The following is a 17,063-nucleotide window of genomic DNA, read 5'->3' as shown; positions in this document are numbered from 1 at the left end:
AAGCCGATCCGGATCCTAGCGCCAGCAGCGGTCTGATTTTCGGGTCGTTACATACTGGTATCAGAGCCCTAGGTTCATATGGTCGGACCTAGAGTGTCGGGCTCATAGATGTTCTAGAAGGTCAAGCACAATAGGAAGATCATGTTCACTAGGATAGGATGTAGAGTCCTGTCTTGAATAATGATGTGAAATGCCATGACTATATGCATGTGCATTAATGATATGCTATGTATGTGATGTATGTGATGCGGGTTCATGTGTTTGCACATGAACCATTTCATGCTAATGTTTATGTGATGTGTACTGTTTTTCAGTAAACAGGATGAGAGGAACTCGTCGATCCGCATGATTGACTGGAGTACCACCGGAGGATGAGGGCATGAGTGCCCGTCCCCCTGCATTGCCAAGGGCAATGTCTAGCAGGTCTAGCAAGGAAAGAGCAGTGAGAGACCCTATAAGGTCTTTAGATATGAACAGAAGCAGATCAGTAAAGGGAACAGTGCAAGGAGGAATGTCAGAGGATGTGGAGGATGATATGGATGTGGATCAGAGGAGGGATGGCAGTCTTGGAGTGAGTATGTCGGAGGAGGGTATGGGAGAGTCCCAAGGAGGCACTTAGGCCTCGAGATTTGTTCAGCCACCGCAGTACCCACCCTTTTCTCAGAATCTCGGGTATTCGATGGGAGGCACATCGGATTACCCCAGCTTTAACCCTTACCACTCCCACATGCCATACCCACCTTTCTACCCACCATACCCACAGTACGCTATGTACCCACCCCCGTCCTTCTACCCAGGTACAGCAAACCCTACCCCAGGGGATGCTGCACCTCCTCCACCACCAGCAGCACCTACTGTCCCAGAAACTCAAATGCCTAAACCTAGCTCATCTGGAGGGAGCAAGGTCAAGATGACCGACTACATGAAGCTGGGTGCTCCCTAGTTTGAAACAGGTGATGACCCGTTTGTGTATCTTGAGAGGGTCAGAATGATTACAGATGAGATAGGAGCTGATGACAGTAGAGCCATTCAGATGGCTGGGTTCACACTAAAATGCAAGAAGGCCCGAGAGTGGTTTAAGACTATGTGAACCCGAGGTTGGACAGCCTATCATGGGAGGAGTTTGCAAATGAGTTTGCAGGATGGGCTTTCCCTAACAGTTCAAGGGAGTTGAAGATGATTGAATTTGAGTAGTTGAGGCAGTCAGAGGAAATGAGTGTGGATGAGTATACAGACAGATTCTTGGAGCTGTTACCGTTTGCTGGGCAGAATCTGGATACAGATAAGAAGAAGTCAAGGAGGTATATCATGAGGCTCCATTCCAGGTATTCCTCCTTGATTCAGTCAGTAGAGAGGGAGAGTTTCCATGCCATTTTGGATATGGCTCGGAGGATGGAGGCTAGTGCAATAATCGAAGGGAAAGTTAAACAGTCAGTGGCATAGCCTTCTGGTTCCAAGACCCCTGGTGGGGGCAAGTTAGACCCTTCTTCTCTGAGTTCAGGTAGTAAGAGGTGGAGCAGTACCACCAAGAAGCCAAAGAAGAACAAGTTCTGGAGCAAGATCAAGTCAGGTCTGGGATTGGGAAGTGGCTTGAGCTCAGGTGCAGATAATGCAGTATGTAGGAAGTGTGGGAAGCCGCACAAGGGTGTATGTCTGGTTGGGACGACAGCCTGCTTCAGATGTGGGCAGGAGGGACACATGACTCGGGAGTGTCCTAGAGCAGCTTTTATGGCACAGTCTCAGCAAACAACCTCTGGTAGTGTGGCTCAACCAGTGGCTCCAACCGCGACTCAGGCCAGTGGCAGAGGCAGAGGGAGAGGGACAGCCTCTTCTTCAGCGGGTTTCAGAGGTGAAGGTCCATCAGCCCCAGCACGGATCTTCACAATGACACAGCAGGAGGCAAATGCATCGAACACCGTGGTGGCAGGTAATCTCATCATTGGTTGCTCAGATGTTTATGCCTTAATGGACCCTGGTGCATCTCATTCTTTCATTGCTTCGAGGGCCGTCGAGAGATTGGGTTTGATGGTCTCTGGGCGCAGTAGGACACTCACGTGCGAAGTGCCCTTCTTGTCCGCACCTAAAACATGCCGTAGTCCCCGCCAGACAAATTCCTTTGTGTGGCCTCCCACACCTCATGCATCCTATAGTGCCTCGACCAGAACTCGAACCATCTTCAGCCTCTAGCCTAAACCTCTTCCACAACCTACCCTTCCTAGTCCTGCCCCATTGCCTAGGGGTTCTTCTCCCCCTTCTACCTCTCTTGGCGGCTGTACTCAGCATGGAGGGATCAACTTCCCCTGAACTTGAACTCTTAGAATCCGTAGACTTTTCCATACTTTCTTCATCCATATCCACTTGCAGACCTACATCCCTCCTCTGCACCTCCATCTTCTCTTCTCCGCTGGCATCAACAGACCTTCCAGGGTCTCTTGATGTTTCCCCACTGCCAACTCTACCTGACTGTACTCCTGGCAGAACGGGAGGAAAGGTCTCCGTACCTTCCCACTCAGACGGATCTGACTCCACAGATCGACTAGCACCTAGCATCTTCAGCTCTTCTGAAAACACAACAGGCACACAAGCAAACATTAGCATCGCATCACATCATATAGTCCATGTAGAAACACATGAACTCACAACACATAGCATGCATCGTATCATATGGTCCATGTGACAAACACATGACCCCTCATGCAATATATATCATGGATGAATCTGTCACCTATAGCCTACAACATAGCAGAACATGCCTTGACCAACTGTGCCAAAGGCCATACCTGGTCTCTCAGCTCATCTCATATCAGTACATATCATGCCATCTCGCAGCTAAGGGACTATCAACATCCATAATACAAACACAAATGCACATGCATCATACATGGCATTACACATCCTTAAGCAAGACAGGACTCCTCATCCTATCCTAGTGGACATGATCTTACTCTGAATCTTCCTTATTGTGCTTGCCCGTCTAAAGCAACCTCTTTCCGATGTGGGATACCTTCATCCCTGAGCATCCTTGCTCAAAACACCGTACTCTTGAGGCCCTATGCTCTGATACCAACTGTAACAGCCCGCATCTCCGGACCGCCACCGGCGCTAGGATCCAGATCGGCTTAAGGCCGCCGGGACCCGTAGCAAGCCACTAGACATGCTAAACTTCTGGTCGCTAATCCCATACATGATCGAACTTTTCTTGAAAACTTAAACTTTTGTTTCAGAAAAAGCTTTAAAACTTGTTTTCCTTACCTCCGCTTGACCTATGCATGAACACATAGAACCTCATACCAGATGGGTCATCAAGCTTGCCTTAAAACCATGTCCGCTTTGGGTTAAGGGATTGAAACCCTTTCTTCCCTCACGGGCCATTCAAATCTCATATCATTAAAACATCTCACATCATGAAAACCTTTAACTCTTTAACATCAAAACATTTTCTTAAGATCATGTAAGCCAAGGGATCAACCAACTCTAGGGTCAAGCACAACTCTATACATCACATGACATACTATACTTTCCATTCTCTAACTTTTCATTAACTCTTTACATACATCATCATATCATATCCTTTATATACATCATGTCCACCACTATACTATTCAAGCATACAAAACATAACATCTTTTTATATCCAGCTTACTTAACATATACATGCTTTTTCCTTTACATAAACTAAGCTATGCTATTACATCAAAACACGGCAACCCATGCTTAAACTCTGCTTTCCCCATAGCTTACTCTGACTTACTCTGGCCCTGCAAAACTGGGGTTAAGGGAATGGGGTGAGCTACTAGAGCCCAGTGAGTAGAAACCATAAAACAGTTCATTCATTCATTTCATGCTTTCATGATATGTGTCACAGCACAAACATTTCACATCTCGGATTAGACATGACCTTAAAACTCCCTCTGTCGGCGCCCGATTCCCGAAGGAACTCACACAGGACTTTCACTGCCATGACAGATCGTGGGCTATTGATGTCGCCTTGGTCCAATCCCCACTGACAATAAATAATGCAATGCAACATATTCGTATCTCTAATGTGAAGCAACCTAGTATCACATGGCATTCATGATGCGTGTCTCATGCTCATACTATCATTACCTTTAAACATTAATTTAAAACATGCATAGTTAGTTCTACTCACCTCTGGCAGACGCTGGACTGACTCTGCAACTGCTAAAACTGATGGCCTCCTCGATCCCTCGGGTCTGATCCTACACAGGTGGACTCGAATGAGGTGCCAACACACTCTAAACAACTCATATACAACTACCCAAAAACCCCTTAAAACATCACTTAAACATGCATAGAAAACAACCTTGAAAAGGCTGGACAGGGCACTTTCGGCGGCACCTTCGGCGGCCGAACCCTCCCTCCAGAGACGAAACTCGGGCACTTTCGGCGGCACCTTCGGCGGCCGAAAGTCCCACTCCAGAGACGAAAGTCAGGCACTTTCGGCGGCCGAACCCTCCCTTCGGCGATCGAAAGTCTGCTTTCAAGCCAAACTCAACTTTCGGGGGCAAGGTTAGGCGGCCAATCCATGCGTTCAAAGGCAGGTTCGGCGGCCGAAACCACCTTCGGCGGCCGAACCTGAGTTCTTCCCAGAAGGGCAGAACTCAGCTTCTCATGCATTTAAGCCTCCCAAACCTTCCAAACACCCCAAGACGAGCATCCAACCTAACCAAAACATGCATAAACCCTTAACCATGCACAAAGGAGCTTAATAGCTTGATTAAACTCCAAAACACACATCAAAACATACATAGATAGCTTATGACCCACATAGGCCAAAACCATCAAAACAACCCATAATCTCACTTGCTCTTTCCCACTCATGCATACACTCTCCCACATGCATAACCTAGCCTAAACATTCAACATAGCATCATATAAACATACATTGGGCATAAAACCCACATAAATCCTAACATGCATATCTACCCATACTCTACCATTAAAATCTTCATAAAACTTCAAAAGACACTAGGAAAGCAAAGATCTACACTTACCTCTTGAAGATCGAGGGTTGCGTGATCTCTTACTCGGAGGTGTGGAGAATCCAAGCTCCAAAAGCTCCAAGCTCCCAAAACTTCGATCTAAGCTTTAAAACTCTTCAAAATAACCATAAAACTCATGAAAACATGAAGGAGATGAAGAAAAACATGAAAACGGCCAAGGGAGGACAAAAACTCACCTGAGCTCGAGAATGGGGAGAAAACTCGCCCATTTCCGATCTGAGGGCCTTTTATAGGTGGCCTAGTCAAAGACCTTCGGCAGTCTAACGTGCCCCCTAAACTCAAGCATGTTCGGCGGCCGAACTTGACTTTCGACGGCCGAACCTTGGCTCATTCAAACAAGACTTTCGGAGGCCAAAGGCGCTCCCGAAGCCTTTCCATGTTCGGCGGCCGAACCTGGCAAATGCCTCCTTGGTCTTTTCTTTTTCAAAACTCAATTCATTTTCATTAAAAACCCTTTTTGAAAACACATTTTTACCCCTCTAGAAGCCTCTGGCATCTCCAGAATTCCAGATTCCAACGGAGATTCCGCCGGAAGGTAGGGATTCCGATGCCGGAATCTAGCCGGGTATTACATGACCAGTGTGAAGAAAGCTTTGAGGAGCTCAAGAAGAGATTGACTTCAACACCAGTGTTAGCTCTACCAACTAGTAATGAAGACTTCTCAGTGTATTGTGATGCGTCCCGTGTGGGACTGGGTTGTGTGCTAATGCAGAATGAAAGGGTGATTGCTTATGCTTCTAGGCAGCTGAAGAAGCACGAGTTGAATTACCCTACACATGACCTAGAGATGGCAGCGGTAATCTTTGCACTCAAGATGTGGAGGCATTACCTTTATGGGGTAAAATGTGAGATCTTCACAGATCATAAAAGCCTGCAGTACATCCTGAGTCAGAGAGAGCTGAATTTGAGGTAGAGAAGATGGGTAGAACTGCTCAGTGACTATGATTGCAAGATCCAGTATGTAATACCCGGCTAGAGTCCGGCATCGGAATTCTACTTTACGGTGGAGTCCGGGATGTCGAAAGTCTCTAGAAGGGTTAGATTTATGTTTTTCTATCATGTTTTGATCTGTTTATCACGTTTTAAGCATAAGGAAATGAGTTTTTGAGTGAAATGAACCAAGGCAGAAAAGCCAGGTTCGGCCGTCGAAGTTGAGGTTCGGCCGCCGAACATGCTTGGCTTTCGGTTTCACATGTGGCCGCCGAAGGTGGTCTGGCCAGCCACCTATAAATGGCCCTCAGTCGGTTGAAGCGGTGCAAGCACCGTTTCTTTTGTCTTCTGAGGTGAAACCCTGTTCTTTGTGAGTATTTCTTGAAGTTTTCATTGAATCATACAAAGATTTGATTAGTTTTTATGGTATTTTGAAGGTTTTAAGCTAAAAACTCAAAGTTGTGAAGTGTGGAGAGTTTGAAGGAGAGTTGCTCCAAAACTCCACGTTAGGATCGTTCATCTTCTTGTTTTCAAGAGGTAAGTGAAGATCCTGAGCTTGTGTTTATGTTTTCTGAAGGTTTTATGGGGTTTATGGAGAGAGTTGCATGAATAGGGTTATTTGTGAGGTTTTGATGATTGTGTGCATAAAGCTTGTTTCTGTGTTGTTTGTGTTGTGTGTTTGGGGTGTTTAGGTAGTTTTTGACCCCTTTGAGCATATACATGAGTGTATGCAAGTTGAGGAAGTGCGGTGTGAAGTTGGAGAGGAGTTTGGTGCATTTGGCGAGAGGCAGGGCAAGTTTCTGCCCTGCTGATGAACTCAGGTTCGGCCGCCGAAGGTACATTCGGCCGCCGAACCCATGAGGAGGTAGCTTTGGCTGCCCAAGCTTGCCCCCGAGCTTTTGGACTTTCGGCAGGGAAGTTCGGCCGCCGAAGGTGCTGCCGAAGGTTAGAGACTTTCGTCTCTGGAGTGCCTTTTGGCCTCCGAAACTTGCCCCCGAAAGGGTTCGGCTGCCGAAAGTAGAGATTCGGCCGCCGAAGGTGCTTGAGTTTCGTCTCTGAAGAGGACTTTCGGCCGTCGAACCTGCCGCCGAAAGTGTTCTGTCCAGCCTTCTTTTGCATGCTTTGCATGGATGTTTGAGTGAGTTTAAGGGGATTCTTGGGGAGTTAAATAGAGGTGGTCATAAGCTAGTTTGGTCCCTCATTTGCGTTTATCTTACAGACCAGAGGAACCAGAGAGAGCAGCAGTGAGTTCTGCTCCAGAGTATTCAGAGCCTGCAGAGTCAGTCCAGTTAGCCAGAGGTGAGTGAAACTAAACTTAACTCTTTTACTTGCACAATGGAATGTTTTAGCATATCTCATGCATCATGTTTATGCAATAGGTTGAGTGCATTAGTATCCACGAATATGTTGCATTGCATAGTTATTTGTTGATGTGGGTGAATGCTGAATGATCCAATAGTCTCAGACAGGAAGTCCAGGAGCCTTTGACTACGCCCTGGCAGGTATAGTAAAGACCAGGAGCCTTTGACTACGCCCTGGCAGGTATAATAAAGACCAGGAGCCTTTGACTATGCCCTGGCAATGGTAAGTACAGAGGTGTTATATACACATATACATATATGACAGGAAGACCAGGTGCTCGATTCTACGCCCTGGCACAGAGTTACTAGGACTATGTGGTGACAGGTTTACTCTTGATGTGGATTGTCTGTGATATGGTGCATTCCATGAGATCATATTTTCCTGAATTGCTTTACTGTTCTACTCACTGGGCTATAGAGCTCATCCCACTCCCTTAACCCCAGTCGTGCAGGTTCAATATACAGTGTACAGGGAATGTAATACACTGTTAGAGTCCGGCATCGAAATTCTACTTTCCGGTGGAGTCCGGGATGTCGGACGTCTCTAGAAGGATTAGAATTATGTTTTTCTTAAATGTTTTGATATGTTCATCAAGGTTTATGCATAAGGAAATGAGTTTTTGAGTGAAATGAACCAAGGCAGAAAAGCCAGGTTCGGCCGCCGAAGTTGAGGTTCGGCCGCCGAACATGCATGGCTTTCGGTTTCACGTGTGGCCGCCGAAGGTGGTCTGGCCAGCCACCTATAAATGGCCCTCAGTCGGTTGAAGCGGTGAGAACACCGTTTCTTTTGTCTTCTGAGGTGAGATCCTGCCCTTAGTGAGTCTTTCTTCATGTTTTCATTAAATCATGCAAAGATTTGAGTAGTTTTCATGATTATTTGAAGGTTTTACGCTAAACACTCAAAGTTTTGAAGTTTGGAGCGTTTGAAGGCAAGTTGCTCCAAAACTCCACGTTAGGATCGTTCATCTTCTTTATTTCACGTGGTAAGTGAAGATCCTGAGCTTGTTTTTATGTTTTCTGAAGGTTTTAGGGGGTTTATGGAGAGAGTTGCATGAATAGGTTAAAAAGAGAGGTTTTGATGATTGTGTGCATCAAGCTTGTTTCTGTGTTGTTTGTGTTGTGTGTTTGGGGTTTTTAGGTAGTTTTTGACCCCTTTGAGCATATACATGAGTGTATGCAAGTGGAGGAAGTGAGGTGTTTGAGTTGGAGAGGGTTTTGTGCATTTGGCGAAGAGGCAGGGCAAGTTTCTGCCCTGCTGATGAACTCAGGTTCGGCCGCCGAAGGTACATTCGGCCGCCGAACCCCTGAAGAGGTGTGAGGAGGTGGCTTCGGCTGCCCAAGCTTGCCCCCGAGCTTTTGGACTTTCGACTCTGGAGGGAAGTTCGGCCGCCGAAGGTGCTGCCGAAGGTTAGAGACTTTCGTCTCTGGAGTGCCTTTTGGCCTCCGAAACTTGCCCCCGAAAGGGTTCGGCAGCCGAAAGTGGAAGTTCGGCCGCCGAAGGTGCTTGACTTTCGTCTCTGGAGAGGACTTTCGGCCGCCGAACCTGCCGCCGAAAGTGTTCTGTCCAGCATTCTCTTGCATGCTTTGCATGGCTAGTTGAGTGAGTTTAAGGGGATTCTTGGGGAGGTTAAGAGAGTTATTCATAAGCTAGTGTGGTCCCTCATTTGAATCCATCTGTATAGGTACAGACCAGAGGAACCAGAGAGAGCAGCAGTGAGTTCTGCTCCAGAGTGTTCAGAGCCTGCAGAGTCAGTCCAGTTAGCCAGAGGTGAGTGGAACTAAACTTAACTCTTTTAATTGAACAATGGAATGTTTTAGCATATCTCATGCATCATGATTATGCAATAGGTTGATTGCATTTGTATCCACGAATATGTTGCATTGCATAGTTATTTGTTGATGTGGGTGAATGCTGAATGATCCAATAGTCTTAGACAGGAAGTCCAGGAGGCTTTGACTACGCCCTGGCAGGTATAGTAAAGACCAGGAGCCTTTGACTACGCCCTGGCAATGGTAAGTACAGAGGTGTTATATACACATATACATATATAACAGGAAGACCAGGTGCTCGATGCTACGCCCTGGCACAGAGTTACTGGGACTATGTGGTGACAGGTTTACTCTTGATGTGGTTTATCTGTGTTATGACGCGTTCCATCAGATCATATTTTAATGAATTGTTTTACTGTTCTACTCACTGGGCTATAGAGCTCATCCCACTCCCTTCACCCCAGTTTTGCAGGTTCAATGTACAGTGTACAGGGAAGGGTCAGCTAAGTGCAGAAAGAGAAAAGAGATATGTAATAGTTTAGAGTGGACATGTAATATAAAGAGATGTACTAGTTGTGTTTTTAGTTACAGATGTGCTTGACTTCGTAGTTTGTGATGTAAATCTATTGTTATATACAGGATCTGTATATGTATATGTTTTACAGAGTATGTGAAAAACCAAGCTTAACAGGTATGAGTTAACCCATCTAGAGCAAGCTCTAGCCAAGGGTACAGAGTACAGAGTACAGAGTACAGAGTACAGAGATAGTGCATGCACAGGTTAGGCCTTGGTTCAGAAAAGAGTTTTTATTTTCACATAAAATGTATGATCATGTATGAGATTTACAGGTACACAGAGAGTATAACAGGCTTGCTACGGGTTCTGGCGGCCTTAAGCCGACCTGAATCCTAGCGCCGGTGACGGTCCATTTTGGGGTCGTTACAGATTAGTATCAGAGCCCTAGGTTCATATGATCGGACCTATAGAGACAGTGTCGGGCTCATAGAGGGTCAAAGTGGTCAAGCACAATAGGAAATCAAGTCCACTAGGATAGGGTGTTGAGTCCTATCTGGTTAATGCCATGAGTTATGCATGTGCCTTATTGCTATGTGTTGTTTATGTGCTAAAGTGTTATGTGATGTGTTGTTTTCCAGAGAGTAACGATGAGAGGAACTCGTCTATCAGCTCGATTGACTGGAGTCCCATCAGAGAGTGAGAGACCAGCTGCTCGTCCTCCTGCATTGCCGAGGGCAAGGTCTCAAAGATCTAGCAGGGAAGGTACGTCAATAGACCCTAGAAGGTCTGTAGACGAGAGCAGAAGAGGTACAGCTAGGGGAGACAGATCAGAGGAAAGGAGGGAAGCTATGGAGCTTGATCAGTCTAGAGGTGACAGCATGGGTATAGGCAGATTTGAGGAAGGTATGGGAGAGTCGCAGGGAGGTGTTCAGGCCTCAGGTTTTGGCTATCCAGAGTATCCGATGGGAGGTATGTCGGAGTACTCTAGTTTTGTCCCATATCCTCCGTACATGCCATATATGCCTTATTCTTATTACCCACCATATCCTATGTATCCATCTTCCCCTACCCATCCAAGTGCAGCACACCCAGAGCCAAATGACCCAGTACCACCACCAGAACCAGTAGCCCCTGTTGTTGACAGACATCAACCTAGCTCATCTGGAGGTAAAGTGCAAATGACGGAGTACTTGAAATTGGATGCTCCTAAATACAACACGGGAGATGATCCATTTGAATACCTCAGATCAGTTAGGATGATAACTAGTGAGTTGGGCGCTGATGATAGTAGAGCCATTGAGATGGCAGGTTTCACATTGAAATGCAAGAAAGCCAGAGAATGGTTCAAGAATTATGTGGAACCCAGAATGGACAGCATGTCATGGGGAGAGTTCGCCAATGAGTTTGCAGGGTGGGCTTTTCCTGACAGTTCCAGGGAGATGAAAGTAATAGAGTTCGAACAGTTGCGACAGACAGATGAGATGAGTGTTGATGAATTTACAGATAAGTTCCTGGATTTGCTTTAGTATGTGGGTCAAGCCTATGATACTGATCAGAAGAAGGCAAGGAGATATACTATGAGATTGCATCCCAGGTATTCTTCCTTGATTCTTCCCGCAGAAAAGGAGAGTTTCCACACGATAGTGGACGCAGCCAGGAAAATGGAAGCTAGTGCCAATATTCAGAAACAGTCAAAGGCATAGGCTTCGGGTTCTAAGGCCCCCAGTGCAGGCACTTCAGGCAGCAAGAGATGGGATAGAGCAAAAGGAACAAAGAGTAAGTTCTGGAGTAAAGTCAAGTCAGGTCTGGGACTAGGTAGTGGCTCAAGCTCTGGCACAGCTCCAGTATGCAGAAGATGCGGAAAACCACATGGAGGAGTTTGTCGGTTGGGATCTACAGCTTGTTTTAGATGTGGACAGGAAGGGCATATTGCTCGGGATTGTCCTCAGGTGACTTTTGCACCATCCCAGCAGCTGAGTTCAGGCAGTGTGGTACAGCCAGTTGTACGGCCAGCAGCTCCAGTCATGCCTCAGAGTAGTGGCAGAGGTAGAGGGAGAGGGGCAGCCTCTATTTCAGCAGTAGGTTCCCGAGGTGGAAATCCGGTAGCCCCAGCACGGATTTTCACTGTGACACAGGAGGAGGCTAACACGTCGAACACAGTGGTGGCAGGTAATCTCATCATTGGGTGTTCAGAGGTGTATGCTTTGATGGACCCCGGTGCTTCTCATTCCTTTATTGCTTCGAGAGCCATAGAGAGATTGGGTTTGATCAGTTCTGAGTTAGAGTATCCTCTCTGGGTCAGTGGACCTAAATGTGACCCATCAGTGGCAGTGTCAGTCTGTCGTTTCAGTCCAGTGTTCATAGAGGGTAGATGCCTTCCAGCTGACCTTGTGGTTCTAGACTTGACAGCTTTTGATGTCATTCTAGGGATGGATTGGCTATCTGCATATAGTGCTACTTTGGACTGTAGAGAGAAGCTAGTGAGTCTCATAGACCAGGATGGGTCAGAGTGTGTCTTCAGAGGAGACAGGAGAGGTACACCCAAAGGTATGATTTCAGCCCTTCAGGCTCGTCGTTTGCTTCGGAGGGGTTGTCAGGGGTTTCTAGCTCATGTGAGAGAGCTAGACGGTCAGGTGAGGGAACCAGCCGCAGTACCAGTAGTCCGAGAGTTTCTCGATGTGTTCCCAGACGATTTACCAGGACTCCCACCTGATAGGGAGATAGGGTTTGCAATTGAATTGCTGCCAGGTACCAGACCTATCTCTATTCCTCCCTACAGGATGGCGCCAGCAGAGTTAAAAGAATTAAAAGCGCAGTTGCAGGATTTGGTAGATAAGGGTTTCATCCGCCCTAGTACCTCACCTTGGGGTGCTCCCGTACTCTTTGTTAGAAAGAAGGATGGATCCCTCAGACTTTGTATTGACTACAAACAGTTGAACAAGGTCACTACCAAGAATAGGTATCCTCTACCTAGGATTGATGATCTATTTGATCAGCTAGCTGGAGCAGGTTGTTTCTCGAAAATAGATCTGAGATCCGGGTATCATCAGTTGAGAGTCAGAGAGGTAGATGTGCCTAAGACAGCTTTCAGGACCAGATATGGGCATTATGAGTTCTTAGTGATGCCGTTCGAGTTGACTAACGCCCCTGCCGCATTCATGGATCTCATGAACAGAGTTTTCAGTGAGTTTCTGGATCACTTTGTCATTGTTTTCATCGATGAAATTTTAGTGTATTCCAGAGATGCAGAGGAGCATGCCCAGCATCTGAGGATAGTTCTGCAGACACTAAGAGAGCATGGTTTGTATGCCAAGTTCTCGAAGTGTGAGTTTTGGTTGAGGAGCATTTCCTTCTTGGGACATGTGGTATCAGCAGAGGGTATTGAGGTAGACCCCAAGAAGATAGAGGCTGTAGCTAACTGGCCCAGACCCACGACAGTGACGGAGATTAAAAGCTTTCTGGGACTGGCAGGTTACTACAGGAGGTTCGTTCAGAACTTCTCCAAGATCGCAGCTCCTATGACCAAACTGACTCAAAAGAACCAGAAGTTTATCTGGTCAGACCAGTGTGAAGCGAGCTTTGATGAGCTCAAGAGAAGATTGACAATAGCACCAGTGTTAGCTCTGCCTGTCAGTAATGAGGATTTCACAGTGTTCTGTGATGCATCTCGAGTGGGATTGGGTTGTGTTTTAATGCAGAGTGATAGGGTGATAGCTTATGCGTCTAGACAGTTGAAGAAGCACGAGTTGAATTACCCCACCCATGACCTCGAGATGGCAGCAGTTATCTTTGCACTTAAGATGTGGCGGCATTACCTCTACGGGGTTAAATGCGAGATCTTCACTGATCACAAGAGTTTACAGTACATCCTGAGTCAGAGAGAGCTGAATTTGAGGCAGAGAAGATGGGTAGAATTGCTCAGTGATTATGATTGTAAGATCTAGTACCATCTGGGTAAGGCGAATGTTGTGGCAGATGCCCTAAGCCGGAAGTCACTAGGCAGTTTATCCCATATAGCAGCAGAGCGGAGATCAGTTGTGATGGAGCTTTACAAGCTCTTAGAAGAAGGGTTACAGTTAGAGTTATCTGGTACAGGTGCATTGATAGCACAGATGAGAGTGACACTTGTGTTTCTGGAGCAGATAGCTCAGAGACAGCATGAGGACCCTGAGTTGATGAAAATTGCCAGGACTGTTCAGTCAGGCAACAGTACAGAGTTCCGTTTTGACAGCAAAGGGATCCTTCGCTATGGGAGTCGACTTTGTGTGCCAGATAGGGGCAGTGTGAAGGAAGACATTATGAGGGAAGCTCATAATGCGCGGTATAGTGTTCACCCAGGAGCCACCAAGATGTATCAGGATCTGAAAAGGGTCTATTGGTGGCCAGCCATGAAGAAAGAAGTGGCGCAGTTTGTGACAGCTTGTGAAATTTGCCAAAGGGTGAAACTAGAGCATCAGAAACCAGCCGAAATGCTTAACCCATTACCGATTCCAGAGTGGAAATGGGAGAACATAGCCATGGATTTTGTAGTGGGTTTACCAGCTACGTCCAACAGGATAGACTCTATTTAGGTGATTGTGGACAGACTCACAAAATCTGCTCATTTTCTTCCAGTTCGGAGTACCTATTCTGTGGATAAGTTGGCACAGGTCTATCTGGATGAGATAGTGAGATTACATGGCGTTCCAGTGTCTATAGTCTCAGATAGAGGACCTCAGTTTACCTCCAGATTTTTGCGAAGTCTGCAGAGTGCGATGGGCACAAGATTAGAGTTTAGCACTGCTTTCCACCCACAGACTGATGGACAGTCAGAGAGGACCATCCAGACCATCGAGGATATGCTTCGATTGTGTGTGTTAGACTTTGGCGGTTCTTGGAGGCAGCATCTACCTTTGGTGGAATTTGCCTACAATAACAGCCATCATGTTAGCATCGGGATGGCTCCTTAAGAAGCTTTGTACGGGAGGAAGTGCAGATCCCCTGTTTGCTGGGAAGAGATAGGAGAGAAGGCTCTTGCAGGGCCAGAGTTAGTAGAGATTACCAGTAGAATGGTGCCCATGATCAGAGAGAGAATCAGAACAGCGCAGAGCAGACATAAAAGTTATGCAGACGTTCGCAGAAAACAGTTAGAGTTTCAGGAGGGTAATATGGTATTGCTGAAAGTGTCTCCAATGAAAGGAGTGGTTCGGTTTGGAAAGAAGGGTAAGTTAGCTCCACGGTACATTGGACCCTTTGAGATTTTGCAGAGGATCGGGAATGTGTCGTATAAGCTGGCTTTACCTGCTTCTATGGAGAGAATTCACCCGGTATTTCATGTTTCTATGCTACGGCAGTTTGTGTCAGATCCGAATCAGGTTCTGAGTGAGCCTGAGGTAGAGATTCATACATATCTCACCTATATAGAGCAGCCAGTGCGGGTTCTGGACACGCAGATCAGACAGCTAAGGAACAAGGAAATTCCGATGGTGAAAGTTCTGTGGAACCACCATAATCTCGAAGAATGCACCTGGGAGACGCGAGAGTCGATGCTTCAGCAGTATCCATATTTGTTTTGAGGTTCGTTTCCTCCTTTTTAATGTGTTACTTGTTTGTTTGTTTTAGGAACATTCGAGGACGAATGGTCTTAAGGGGGGGAGAATGTAATACCCTGTTAGAGTCCGACATCGGAATTCTACTTTCCGGTGGAGTCCGGGATGTCGGACGTCTCTAGAAGGATTAGAATTATGTTTTTCTTAAATGTTTTGATATGTTCATCAAGGTTTATGCATAAGGAAATGAGTTTTTGAGTGAAATGAACCAAGGCAGAAAAGCTAGGTTCGGCCGCCGAAGTTGAGGTTCGGCCGCCGAACATGCATGGCTTTCGGTTTCACGTGTGGCCGCCAAAGGTGGTATGGCCAGCCACCTATAAATGGCCCTCAGTCGGTTGAAGCGATGAGAACACCGTTTCTTTTGTCTTCTGAGGTGAGATCCTGCCCTTGGTGAGTCTTTCTTCATGTTTTCATTAAATCATGCAAAGATTTGAGTAGTTTTCATGATTATTTGAAGGTTTTACGCTAAACACTCAAAGTTTTGAAGTTTGGAGCGTTTGAAGGCAAGTTGCTCCAAAACTCCACGTTAGGATCGTTCATCTTCTTGATTTCACGTGGTAAGTGAAGATCCTGAGCTTGTTTTTATGTTTTCTGAAGGTTTTAGGGGGTTTATGGAGAGAGTTGCATGAATAGGTTAAAAAGAGAGGTTTTGATGATTGTGTGCATCAAGCTTGTTTCTGTGTTGTTTGTGTTGTGTGTTTGGGGTTTTTAGGTAGTTTTTGACCCCTTTGAGCATATACATGAGTGTATGCAAGTGGAGGAAGTGAGGTGTTTGAGTTGGAGAGGGTTTTGTGCATTTGGCGAAGAGGCAGGGCAAGTTTCTGCCCTGCTGATGAACTCAGGTTCGGCCGCCAAAGGTACATTCGGCCGCCGAACCCCTGAAGAGGTGTGAGGAGGTGGCTTCGGCTGCCCAAGCTTGCCCCCGAGCTTTTGGACTTTCGACTCTGGAGGGAAGTTCGACCGCCGAAGGTGCTGTCGAAGGTTAGAGACTTTTGTCTCTGGAGTGCCTTTTGGCCTCCGAAACTTGCCCCCGAAAGGGTTCGGCAGCCGAAAGTGGAAGTTCGGCCGCTGAAGGTGCTTGAGTTTCGTCTCTGGAGAGGACTTTCGGCCGCCGAACCTGCCGCCGAAAGTGTTCTGTCCAGCATTCTCTTGCATGCTTTGCATGGCTAGTTGAGTGAGTTTAAGGGGATTCTTGGGGAGGTTAAGAGAGTTATTCATAAGCTAGTGTGGTCCCTCATTTGAATCCATCTGTATAGGTACAGACCAGAGGAACCAGAGAGAGCAGCAGTGAGTTCTGCTCCAGAGTGTTCAGAGCCTGCAGAGTCAGTCCAGTTAGCCAGAGGTGAGTGGAACTAAACTTAACTCTTTTAATTGAACAATGGAATGTTTTAGCATATCTCATGCATCATGATTATGCAATAGGTTGATTGCATTAGTATCCACGAATATGTTGCATTGCATAGTTATTTGTTGATCTGGGTGAATGTTGAATGATCCAATAGTCTCAGACAGGAAGTCCAGGAGCCTTTGACTACGCCCTGGCAGGTATAGTAAAGACCAGGAGCCTTTGACTACGCCCTGGCAGGTATAGTAAAGACCAGGAGCCTTTGACTACGCCCTGGCAATGGTAAATACAGAGGTGTTATATACACATATACATATATAATAGGAAGACCAGGTGCTCGATGCTACGCCCTGGCACAGAGTTACTGGGACTATGTGGTGACAGGTTTACTCTTGATGTGGTTTATCTGTGTTATGACGCGTTCCATCAGATCATATTTTAATGAATTGTTTTACTGTTCTACTCACTGGGCTATAGAGCTCATCCCACTCCCTTCACCCCAGTTTTGCAGGTTCAATGTACAGTGTA

The sequence above is a fragment of the Manihot esculenta genome, chromosome 15, assembly GCF_001659605.2.
Source record: "Manihot esculenta cultivar AM560-2 chromosome 15, M.esculenta_v8, whole genome shotgun sequence".
NCBI classification, from domain to species: Eukaryota; Viridiplantae; Streptophyta; class Magnoliopsida; order Malpighiales; family Euphorbiaceae; genus Manihot; species Manihot esculenta.
This window is presented reverse-complemented; position numbering follows the sequence as displayed.